At 46.3% G+C, this 12,306-nt stretch overlaps 1 long non-coding RNA gene across 6 annotated transcripts; it reads left to right on the forward strand.

Moving 5' to 3' along the window:
- The first annotated feature begins 4,504 nt into the window (after window positions 1-4,504).
- Window positions 4,505-8,743, forward strand: LOC120675648. Of its 6 annotated transcripts, none has more exons than XR_005675422.1 (8): window positions 4,537-5,112; window positions 5,980-6,212; window positions 6,359-6,456; window positions 6,572-6,723; window positions 6,959-7,120; window positions 7,581-7,978; window positions 8,089-8,209; window positions 8,559-8,743. It is a non-coding gene; the product is annotated as an uncharacterized LOC120675648 (long non-coding RNA). The 6 variants fall into 6 exon arrangements; XR_005675421.1 differs by having other exon boundaries at window positions 4,538-5,112; window positions 6,593-6,723; XR_005675419.1 differs by lacking the exon at window positions 5,980-6,212 and having other exon boundaries at window positions 4,505-5,112; window positions 6,593-6,723.
- Window positions 8,744-12,306: the final 3,563 nt, after the last annotated feature.

The following is a 12,306-nucleotide window of genomic DNA, read 5'->3' on the forward strand; positions in this document are numbered from 1 at the left end:
CGCGGGCATCCTCTCCCGCGCGCCGGCGGTTGAGCTCCGCCCGCAGGTCTTCTGTTCGTGCACCCCTCACGGTAGGGGAGCGCACGGACGCCGACGCACCGCCCTGACGCTGGTGGTAAGGTACCACCGCGTTGCCGGGCGGAGGTCGTTGCCCAGTCCTTGCAGAACTGGGGGAGGCCTGAACCAGGTGGAGGATACGGTCAACGTCGTCCCGCCACCGCTTCAGGGCGTCTGGCGAGGCTGCCTCAGCCGGGGGGTTGCGAAGCAACTCCCTAGCCGCTGCCAGCGCTCCGCCACTCGCAGCTTGTGAGGGGGCCCTTGATGGGCGCCTTGACTCTTGCCGGCGAGCAGCGCGCGCTGCCGCCGACGGTGGCTGCTCCGCAGGCACAGTTGCCCCTGGAGCAGGAACGCGAGAGGCATGTGGCGTGGAGGACGCCACACCCTCCGTCATCTCCTCGTCGTCCACGCGAACCATGGGGACGAAGAAGAGATGAACTGGGACCAGCTAAAGTGCCCCTACCTGGCGCGCCAAATGTCGTGGTGCTGCAAACCACAGCCGGGTGGCGGAAGGCACCCGCCCTAGCCCAGAGGGTGTATACTCGGGGGTTAGCTAGTCTAGATTGATCTCCCTCAAGAACACAATGAACACAGCAAGATTTAGAGTGGTTTGGGCCGCCGAAGCGTAATACCCTACGTCCACTGTGTGTTGTATTGCCTTTCCACGAGAGCGAGCGAGCTCACCGGGGCTGGTGTGTGTGTGTGGAGAGCTTGTGACTGTCTGAAGATGTCTTGTGCACAGCGAGCGCCTCCCTTTTATATCTCAAGGGGGCGCGTACACAGTTGTTGGGTCCCCGACAGGTGGGTCCAACGGTGTAGTATAAAATAACGTACTGTTCATACTTTATGGCGTCGCAGGCAGAGGAGATCTCTCTCTGGGTTCCCTTGCCTGCTCCCGGAGCCCTTCGTCCATCATGTTCTGGTGCTGTCTTGTCGGGACGGAATCTGACGTAGCTAGTGGTGTCGCCTGCCACGTAGCTTAAGCGGGCCGTGTAGCTTGCGGCGTAGGCAGCATGATGGAAAAGTGTCGTGCCGTCGTATCCATTTAATGCGGCAGACGGGCTCTGCGCGGGCGCGGCACAGGCGGCTGCACTGTGCACCTTGGTAATACGCGGTGCACAGCGAGGCCTGACAAAAGCTGTCTCGCATACCGCGGCGGCAGAGCACACCTTGTCCACTTGCATTAAATGCATTGGGCGCACGAGTCTTTCAGCGGAAGGCTCGCGCTCGAGCCCGTGCCTTCGGGCCACGTGACAGCCCCGGACCCCTATGCGGGAAAAGGGGGGTCCGGGCGGGCGCAGGAGGTCCCGGACCCCTATGGGGGTCCGAGGTCCCGGCCGTCAGCTCGGGTCTTCCCTTGCTTAGAGGCACGTGGCGTCTCCAGACCCGTCCCCAGGCGGGGAGCGGGTCCGGGGCCGTTGGCCTAGTGAGGGAAGAGTCTGGCCCGTGGGGCCTGGCTATTCTGTCCCTTCCACGCAGTTACAGATAACTACACAGGTCCTACCTTGCTGCAGTAAGAGTGGGTATCCCTGCTACAGGGTACCGACAGCAGGCTACGTTCCAAACAGTTGTGCAGTGGGGAGGATCACAGAACATCTGATGCTGAAACGCTGCTTCTTTGATGTCAGCGTCGCTGCGCACAAATCAGAACAGAACAGGTCGCACAAACCAGATAAGTAACGGCGTGCGAATTGCAACGCGCCGAGAGCCCGAGACGGCCGTGCCGACCTGACCGGATCGAGCGTTAGACACGCCCGCGGGCCAGGGGGGCGTCAGCGCAGAGCGGAGAGCGGAAGCCGGCCGGCAGGCATCAGGCTCCAGGCACGCACAGGCGCGCACACAATGCAAGCCGCAAGGGCGCCAATGATTCCTGGTTCGATCTGATCCCCGGTTGCGCCGTCGCTGTCCCCAAATACCACCTAGCTCGCCACTCCACCTCATCCGCTAGACGCACAAAGATACGCGGCGAGCGAGTGTGCGTGGGGGGACCGGCCGGACTCTCGATCGCGGTGGATCACACCACGTACCCCGGACCGGCAAAAGTCAAACGGCCGAGCAACGCCGGCGGGGCTCTCTATCTTTACAGCCGGGTTAGTGCTCCGGTGTCGCGGTCAATTGCCAGTAGAGATCGCAGGCCAGACGAACGAGACGAGCTGCTTTACATCAACTCGAGGTCCACTTCGGCACCGAGATGGACGCACGACTCGCCGAGAGCTAGTGATGGAAGGAGCCGTGCTGTTGCTATATGTGGGGCATGCATGCCAATGTGGTCTGCGTGGTGCCGGCGCTGGCAGAATCTCCTTTTTACGGCGACAGTGTGTTGCTTTTCGCCGAGAGTGATGGCATGGGATGGACGTGGACTGCAAGCATCGAGTAGGCGATGATGATTCCTCCTTTCTTTTCACTCATCGACTCTCTACGCCCTGATTGCCTGCCTGTCACAGGCTTTTTTATCTTTCCGGTATCCAGATTTAGATAGGGCGGTCGGCTTTCTCCTCCTCGTTCGTTCGTGTGCTCCGGCGTCGAAAGGCAGGCAGGCTGCTGTGGTTTTTTTCCCACTCGCGATCGTGGTGGGGGCGTGGGCGTGGCTACTACCCCGCGCGTGTACGAGATAGACAGACAGGCGCTTCTACCCCCCCTGCGCACCCGCTGGCGCTCGCTGGGGTTCAATTGCGCATTGGCAGCGCGAGTTCCGGCTTTCCAGTTTCCATGGCGTCGGGCCCTCTACCCCCGTGACACCCGGCATGTGGGCTTTCCGCCTTTGTGTTGTGGAACCAAGACCAGACACTGGCAGTCCATTTTTGTGGCTCCTCCTCCTGCGTCTTACCCGAGTGGCTGCTGCCGTGTGTTTGCGCCTTTGCAAGGTGGATAAAAGGGCTCGAGTTTTCTCGAACACGCAGGAGAAATAAGTTTTGTCAGGTCGGGTTAAAAGCGGTAGAAACACACAGCGAGTGCCTGCTCCACCCGTGCCGAATAACTTCCCTGACGGGAGGAACATATCCGTGGCTTTGTAAAGCCTGACTCTACTACCTGCATGCCTTGATGCCATGAGCTGCTTCCTAAACATCTGATTCTTTTAAATGGAGAATGTCATCTCTCTTTCCGGCACTTCTTCTCAGTGTGCACTCTATCTGCATCTTCCGTTTCTTTCTTCAGGCACGCACACATCGGTGTCGGCCTAAAGACAAAGCCACAAAGGAAAATGCTGTACAACATCGTATCTGCTCGGGCCTTTTAGGATTAGATCCGGCGGGCCTTCTTTTGGATCCGCTTTCATTCACCAAACAGTGAAGCCTCCTCTTTCGTTGTGCGTGGGTGTTGTTGAGCCATAGAGTTCTGGATTTGCAGAGTGCGCATGAGCCACGCATCAACGCATGGGACCAGAGTCACAAAATTCTACAAGTGGCATCCTGACCTTAAAGTTTTCTTATTTCTGATAATTACCTAAATGGTGACCATCAGTTTTTTTTTTTGACTCATACCATCAGGGTTGAAGATGCAGTGTCTGGAATATCATTCGCGTGATTACCTGGGACAGCATGTTTGAATATCATTCTAGCTTAGTATTTGGGCCCGAGTAACATTGGGGAAACCTTCGACGATTAACTAAAGGGCCTATTTAAACGGCCCATGCAGAAAATGTGATTCCTTGGGCCTGCCTATTTGTGACCCACGGGTCATTAGACTATGGGCCAACGAAAGGTTCAACTTGATTTCTTGTCGCTCGTTTCAACAAAAAAAAGGACCATGGGCTAACGGAAAGGTTCAACTGGGATTATCTCTTCTCTACTATTCATTCCCTCCATTTCAAATTATAAGTCATTTCAAGAATTTTGGAGAGTCAAAATTTTTAAAGTTTGATCAAAATTATATAACAAGATACTAATATTTATGATACCAATTAAGTATCATTAGATTCTTTGTTAGTTATATTTTCATAATGTACCTATTTGATGTCATAAATTTTTATATTTCTCTCTATAATTTTGGTCAAATTTTGAGATAGTTTGATTTTTTAAATTTTTTAAAATGACTTATAATTTGGAACGGAAGAAGTACTCCCTCCGTGCTGGTAAAAGAAGTCATTTAGGACAATGACACGGTCTCCAAAATATAACTTTGACCCCTTGTTATTATAAAAATATTTATAGAAAAGTGAGATATGTATACTTTTATGAAAGTATTTTTCAAGTCAAATCTATTTATATAATTTTCACATTTGCAAACTCAATAATTTAAAAATTATTGATGATTTATATTCCCAATGTTTGATCTAAAACATGTCCAAAACGACTTGTTTACCCATACGAAGGGAGTAATACTTAAAAAAACTCTAAGAGAGATTTTTTTTTGTCTCTTTACGCTTTCAATGGTCCGCCCTACGCTTTCAATCGTCCTCCCAGTCTCCCACCCTTTCATTCGTTCGTCACGCGCTCGCCCCCACGACTCGACGGTTCCTCCCCGCGCGCCCTCCTGCTCTGCTCGGCTTCCCCGCCTCGCCTCGCCCCGACGCCGTCCCCGCCCCGTCCCGCCCCGCCTCCTCTTCCTCGCCCGAGTGCCTCCCACCTGCCCTCTCGCGCGGTCCTCTCCCTCGCCGTCGCCGCCGCACTCTCTTCCCTGTCTCGCTTGCCGACGCCGCCCTCGCCCTCCTCGTCTCGCTCGACGACCACGCCGGGCCGCCGTCCCGCTCGCGCCGCCCTCGCCTCCCCATCTCGCTCGCCGGCGCCGCTGCTATGCCCTCTCCGCTCCATCCCGCTCACCGGGAACGAGCCCCCTCCCCCGCGCTCGTCCCCTCGGTCTCCCGGCGCGGACCAAGCGAGGCGCGGTCCGCGCGGCCGCCGTCCCTCGCCTCCGCCCCTGCAGCCGGACACGGTCTCCGTCTCGCTCGACGACCTCGCCGCGCGGCCGTCCACCAGGCGCGGATCCACCACGCGCGGCCGTCCACCCGGCGCGGATCCACCACGCCCGGCCGCCTTCCGTCGAGATCGAACAGCAGCTGGGGCGACGACACCTCCGAGGGCATCATAGCTGTGACCAACGACCACGGGACCAGAAGTGAGTTCTTTGCATTGTCAATTGTCATCCTCTTCCGTTTAGATTCATGAATCTTTTATATGGGTCCTTAATTATGAGTTCAGAATTCTAATAATAGAGTTGATGGGGAATAATAAAAAAAGGTGAGATCAGGTTCTTGGTTATAATACTGCACCTTTAGTTTATATGGCGAATTTATCATTAATGTGAAAACTTAGCGTGAGAAAATCTCTGCATTCATCAAGACGATGGAATGAATCATGATGATGGTTGATAAAAGAAGTGCTGCCATTGCCAGATGCACAGAGTGCTTGAGCCTTGTTATCTACCATTAATTATGTGTGTCTCACCGATTCTTTTCTTTCTTCGAATAAAGTAGACTTGTGATACATGTATTATGTGTGTCTCACTGATTAGTTTGTCTATTAACAGGATGGGAGTGGTTCAAATTAAAAAAATATTGAGTTAACCATTGTTAGGAGCACTCTGACTAGGCTAAACAATGTTGTCCTATATATACATACGATCATTAGCTTTTTGGTACTGTGAACCACCTAATTTTTGGTATGCAAACTGTCAGCTGGTCTGAAATTTTGCGCTGAAAATGAATGTCCTGACCAAACTTAACATTATTGTCAACCAAAACTGAATGTTATAGCCTCAAGTCTACATCCAATATTGTCAACAAACTTAACATTATTGTCAACAAAAATTGTCAGACTGCACACGTCATAATCAGACATTTATTAGGTGAAAGTTGTATTTGGAGTAGCAGTACAAATTTATATAGCTTAGCGTCTACTATCTTGTTTTAATCTGAGAGAAGATTAGGCATTTCAAAATATGCAGTTTAGCCACATTCTCATACTCAGGATATTTTCATTGCAGAAAGGAAATTTAGCACAATCATATATTGGTGAGACGCACTGAATTGTGTACATGGAGTTTATGTCATTTATTTCTGCGGCTTTATCTGTTGAGGCTGTGTACTGAATGCCATCACACTTACCCTAATTATCAATAAGTCAGCTTCTTGGCATTGCATGCTTATACTACAAAATCAGTGGGCCAAGCTAATACCCCTTCTTCCCCCCAGTGATATTGGTTACTTCTGTTATAAGGTGATTGCATGACACTGGACATAGCCAATTAACTTCTGTTTTACTCCTTTCTCAAAAGAAGTCCCCATTTATCTGCAAGCTATTAACACTGCCAAGTGCCAAAGATATCATGACAATTACTGATACATTGAATTTCTGATCGTCAGGAAATGACTTATCTTAGAGAAGGAACTCTCCTACAAGGAAGTGTTCGCAATATTTTTCCATATGGTGCACAAGTTAGGATTGCTGGGAAAAATAGAAGGTACGAGATGGAACTCAAAAGACTAAATGCACTTTATGCTTTTACTTGGTTCTTTCTTTTTTGAATTTGCGATCAAGCATAAGCTAAAAAAGTGTGTTTCCCTTATATGCTAAAGGGGATTTTTAAGTTTGTGCAGTAAAAAAAGGGCACATATGCGATAGTCAATTTGATACTAGCTGGTCGTGCTATATATACTGGGAATTTAAAGATGGTATACATCATCATGTACGGAAAAACTACCAGTTGCATGCTGCCCCATCTCATCTGGTATTCACATTGCTTCAATTTTTTAGCCACAAGCATTTACTTCTTTGATAGTAAATTTAAAATTAGTAAAAGCTCACTGTCACGGTGGGGTATTGCGACCTTTGAAGAGATTTTGTCTATATATGGTCTCAAGATATAGAATTTTACTGCTATGTTGATATCGCCAATCGTGTAATTTTTTTACCCAGTCGTAATGGATATGCACCCATTTTCACTTTTTATTTGAATGGTTCAGAACTATCACCCTCCCATTCGGAAAATGAGATATCCCAAGATCTTGGTTCTACTCATCAGAGCTCCATTCCCCTCATAATCGATGCTCGAGCAGATGGCTGGTGGATGTCATGTAAAGCTGAGCAACTGCACACCATGCTCTACATTTACAAGTTCGACCACGGTACTGTGATGCCTCCACTGTTGTGTTGGATCCTTAGCCTATGGAGATATATCCCATGATCTGTTACATGTTGTTGTTATGTCTCTGAAAGTCTGAATCTTTTTAGGCCTCTGCATCTCTTGATGTTCTGCTCATAGCTGTAGTCACCATTTAGCCCTCTTAGCATTGAAATGAACATCACTATCTACTACTTCCTGAGTATGCAATGTTGCTCAGTTTTTTTCCTATCTGCGCCCTCCAAACAGATTAATTCATATGTTTTTTGACTTCCGATGGTGCATAGTATTGGTTTCATTGTTTTATTATATAAAATGTAAATAAGAGTTAAAGCCTCAAATTAGTTCTAGGAGTACTCTTACATGTACCTGAAGATGATAGCTTCTTGCTGATTTATTTTGTAGGAGAAATATGTTATGTGCAACCAGTTGTCTTTTATTGATCGTTTCCTTTTTTTTTTCAGGGCACGTTACTAGCAGAATTAACGAGGGGCTTGGATCAACAGTCCTGACGACATAGAGAGACAGGACTCCTCGTCCTTATGAGCATGAGTACCTGACTAAAGCAACTTTGATACACTTCCTCTGTTATTATGCCTATGTTAATCTCCCTGGTCCCTGCTTTTTCATGTTCTCACGACAACCATGAATCACAAGAATGAAAAATTACAATGATCTTTTGATTTCTTGGGTATTAGACAAGTATTGATTGCAGCCGGGGTGTGGCTGATTGCCCAATGTCTAGGTCGCAGTGACACCAATGCTTTGCTCCAAGCCCAGACAGCAACATGAGCCCAGCCCCTTGACTATTGTTAGTTTGACTCATCGAGAATCACGAGATTGCCATGCCCAAGTTGTCAAGGTACAGATTGTATTATTTTCAACATCACATCTATTTATAAATATTTTCTTGGCTAATGGTTCTCAGATTGGTTAAATAAAAGATACTTACAAATTTTGGATGTGTTTCAGGTTAGAAAGGGCCGGGATTGATCAAGGATGATAAGGATTAGAAGTTCGCATTGCGGTGGTTCTGGTGCACCACCAATCATCCCTGGATTATTGCTTTCATCTGAAACCATATTCACTTAAGGTAATTGTGGTGTCATGTTGGTGCACTTCTTTGTGATTACTGGCTACTAAAGGCATATGATTACCCTCACTCATGTATGCACGGTGGCACAATATGTATTTTGGTTGCTCATTTATATTGTGCTTCGTTTTAGACTATGTTAGTGATTGCATATGAACTTACGGTGTATTTTTTTTTTGCCAGCATCGGTTGAGCTCTGCACTTCACTCAAACTAATACATATATAAGTTTAACCAATAATAAAGAAAATCTTTCATATTCTTTCTTATCATTTTCACAAAGTATATTATTTTCTAGGATTTTTCCCAGTATAAATAACTTAATCTAGCTAACATTTTGTACCTTTCAGATTGTGGGACCTGCTATCTCTGGTTGAGCTGTGTCCAGAAACTGAAGATTCATCCATATTAGATTGTAAGGGCGTTGATTTTGTATATCTTGTATGTGATAACCTTGAGTTTTTTTAGATGTTTTCCATGCATATTTGGTATGCTATAAAATATATATTTTTCATGTGTGCATGCACATCCTCAATTGTTACATGTAACTACAAGTATTTTTATTTTATACAATAAAGATTGATTCTAATACAAGAAAGTTTCCCTGCCCGAAGCAACGCACGGGCACGAACCTAGTTCAATTTATAAGCCTATACTGTATCTATGTGTCGCCACTGATTCATGCTTGGTTCCCATGATTTGTTTGATACCCCTTCCATTTTAAAATAACATGGTGTCATTTCATTTTGTTAGGAAAATCTTTCGACTAATAATTACTATGCATCATTAAAAAATATTAATAGGGCAATTGTTGATTAATGTTTTGTTTTAATGAAAGACGAAAAAAAAACGTGTAATTTCAAACAGCGGTAGTTCTTCGATACCACATGCCCTGTGGCCCCCACGAAACCATCTTGTTGAGAATGAAGAGTACTCCAATAGAACCTTTAATAATGCAGCTCCCTCACAGCCTGGAGCACCAGTCCTAGTACATGGGGTCTCCTCTTTGCTTCCACGTTACGTGATGAGGTATCATGAACCCCCTCGGGCCCGGGGAGCGCTACGCTGCCGGGACGACGGTTGCTGGAGAACAAGAGCGATCGAGAGGGACATCTGGAATCTGGTTCATCCAAGGCTGACAAAAAGAAGCACGCACGCCTTCAACATGGCGCCGCGCGCGGCGGCATGATTGGAGCACGCACCTCGTCACCCGACTCGATCAGGCGAAAAGGCAGCGAGCTGAAGACAAAGAGCGAGTAAGTACAGTCCGGGCAACGATCGTTGATGGAGATAGTTTGACGGAACCATTCGCAAAAGGGCAATCACGTAACGCATGCATGATGTACTAGATGATCTGAAGCCTGAGCCTTTTGCCCGGCCGGCCGGCTGTGGATTCGTTGTTCGTTCAGCGAAGCGTCTGGCGCCCGTGCTCTTCTAACACTGTAGCTAATAAACTCTTCTAATCAATAATCAGCAGTAGCGAAGCACCACGGAGCAGAGTAAACACTTTGTGTCAGCATATACACGAGCGCGCGCAGTGGGCACGCCGGGACACCTACGACTGGCACCCACGGTAGCTAAAGTGATCCATCTCCTCAACAACCGGACACTGGCCGGTACCACTCGTACCTGGCGTACGGGTTCTAGGAGATGGGCGCAGTTACGCGTACAGCCGTAGAGAGGAAACGGTCGAGAGTGAATAAAAGCAACCACCAGTTCAGACCACGGATCGCCGGAAAGCCGATCGAAGCCAGCGGCGGGTTGGGGTCGTCGGGACGCAGGCGCTCACGGGCGCCACATGGCGCTGATGCCCTGCCGGTGCCGCGACCGGCCGGCCGACAGGAGTAACGGGCGCCTGGAGGTGGGGAACGCCCGCTCGCTTTCACACGGCCCGTGCCCCATCCATGCCCCCGCCCCGATCTTGATTTCACTCACACGCCACCGCGATCATTCCGTCCCTTTGCAGCCTGCAGGGCTCGCGCCTCCACTGCACTGAGCATCACCGCCTGGCGCCTGCCCATCTACTCCTAGGCGCCAGTGGTGGACCGTGCTAGTAGCACCGTACCATGCATCAACAGGCGGCAAGATCTGCCGAGTATACAATCACCGTGGCGAGCATTGATTGCCGTGCCGCCTTGGGTCAGTGTTCAGATGAGATCCGATCCAGCATTGCTCCTCCGTCCTGTGCAGTTAAGCCTGTGGTCGATCATGAGCGGTGCGGCTTTTACCGTCTACAGCGCTGCAATCACTTTGCAGGCCTGTGTGTTTTTAGGCTCTGTTTGGTTCCAAATTTTTTTCAGAAGTCCTTATCACATCAAAAGAAATCTTACTATTTATAGTATTAAATAAAATCTGTTTATAAATGTTTTTTGATGGGTCTGTCTATAGCCTGCTTGGGTGATTTGGGGGGCATCTACACTCGAGTGAAAAGACAAAGCAAATCACACGAATCAAAACCAAAAAGAAAACTGAGTGAAACAGAAGACTCTGTCACCCGAGTGAGGAAGCCCATCAAATCACTCGAATATAGCAGACAAACAACAACTGAGTGATTCTTGGTATAGATGACACTCAAAAACAAGATTTTGATAAAAAATAAATAATACAACAAAATAAGAAATATAGCCTACAACAAAATTGCACCAGAATCCACATTTTGAAAATGTGGGTCTGATCCAATAGAAGGCACAAAAAGAGCTAAAATATTTATATTTTACAGAACGGGAACCATGAAAAATTAATAAGTTTGAATAATCATAAAAGAACAAATTTAGAGTTTTAACAACTTAATATACTTCAATTTAATATACTTTAGAAGTTGAAATATCAAACTTTATAGGAACAAATAAATAGAACATTGAGATAAGATAATTTAGAGTTTTAATAGGTTAATATCCCTTACAAGTTGTATTAAAAAGAATAACAAACCAATATTAAACAAGGAGTAAAACAAAAGACAAAAGAACTTGATCTGATAACCTAGAACTTGCTCCCAAAAGACTGCACAGCAAAAGGCCTAGCTTCTTTCTTCAAGATATAGCAAAAACTTCATATCATCTTCATAACTCTTGGATGCTGGTTCACATCTTCATGAAAAGGCATGTAGCCGACACAGGAAACAAGATCCCTCCTAAAAGCATTCTGCTTAAGTGCAAATAATTGGAAAAAACAAAACATAATCAATCAGCTAATCACATTGAACTAGAATGAACAGAGCTGAAACAAAAATATTATGGGGCACCCTGAGTTAAACAAAAAAAGAAATAACAAGAAGACAAAATGTACAAAATTTTCTATATGATTACAAAATTTCAAAAATCAGGGGGCACCCAGTGTAATCCCACAGATGTAAATGCAAAGATGTCAGATTACAAAATTCTCAAAAAAAAAAATCTACGAATTACAAAATTTCAAATATTATGGGCACCTAGTGTAATCCCACATATGCAAATGCAAAGATGCCAAATTACAAAATTCAAACAGAGCTGAAACAAAAATATTATGGGGCACCTTGACTTAAACAAAAAAAAGAAATAACAAGAAGACAAAATGTACAAAATTTTCTATATGATTACAAAATTTCAAAAATTAGGGGGCACCCAGTGTAATCCCACAGATGTAAATGCAAAGATGTCAGATTACAAAATTCTCAAAAAAATTCTATGGATTATAAAATTCCAAAAATTATGGGGCACCTAGTGTAATCCCACATATGCAAATGCAAAGATGCCAAATTACAAAATTCTCAAATATTTTTTATGTATTACAAAATTTCAGAAATTAGGTGCACACTGTGTAATCCCACAAATGCAAATGCAAACTGTCAGATTATACAAAGTTCTCAAAATATTTCTATGGAATACATAATTTCAGAAATTAAGGGGCACATTGTATAATCCCACAAATGCAAATGCAAACTTTCAGATTATACAAATGTCAGATTCTACAAAATTACACCCGCTACATGTGTAACTTACAGTATAATATCCACTGTAATTTTATAAGAAAAGCACTGTCAATATAATTAAAAGTGATGGTAACTTACAGTTCATACAAGACACACGTAAACATTCACAGAAAGCTGTCAATACAATTTGC

The sequence above is a fragment of the Panicum virgatum genome, chromosome 5N (assembly GCF_016808335.1).
Source record: "Panicum virgatum strain AP13 chromosome 5N, P.virgatum_v5, whole genome shotgun sequence".
NCBI lineage: Eukaryota > Viridiplantae > Streptophyta > Magnoliopsida > Poales > Poaceae > Panicum > Panicum virgatum.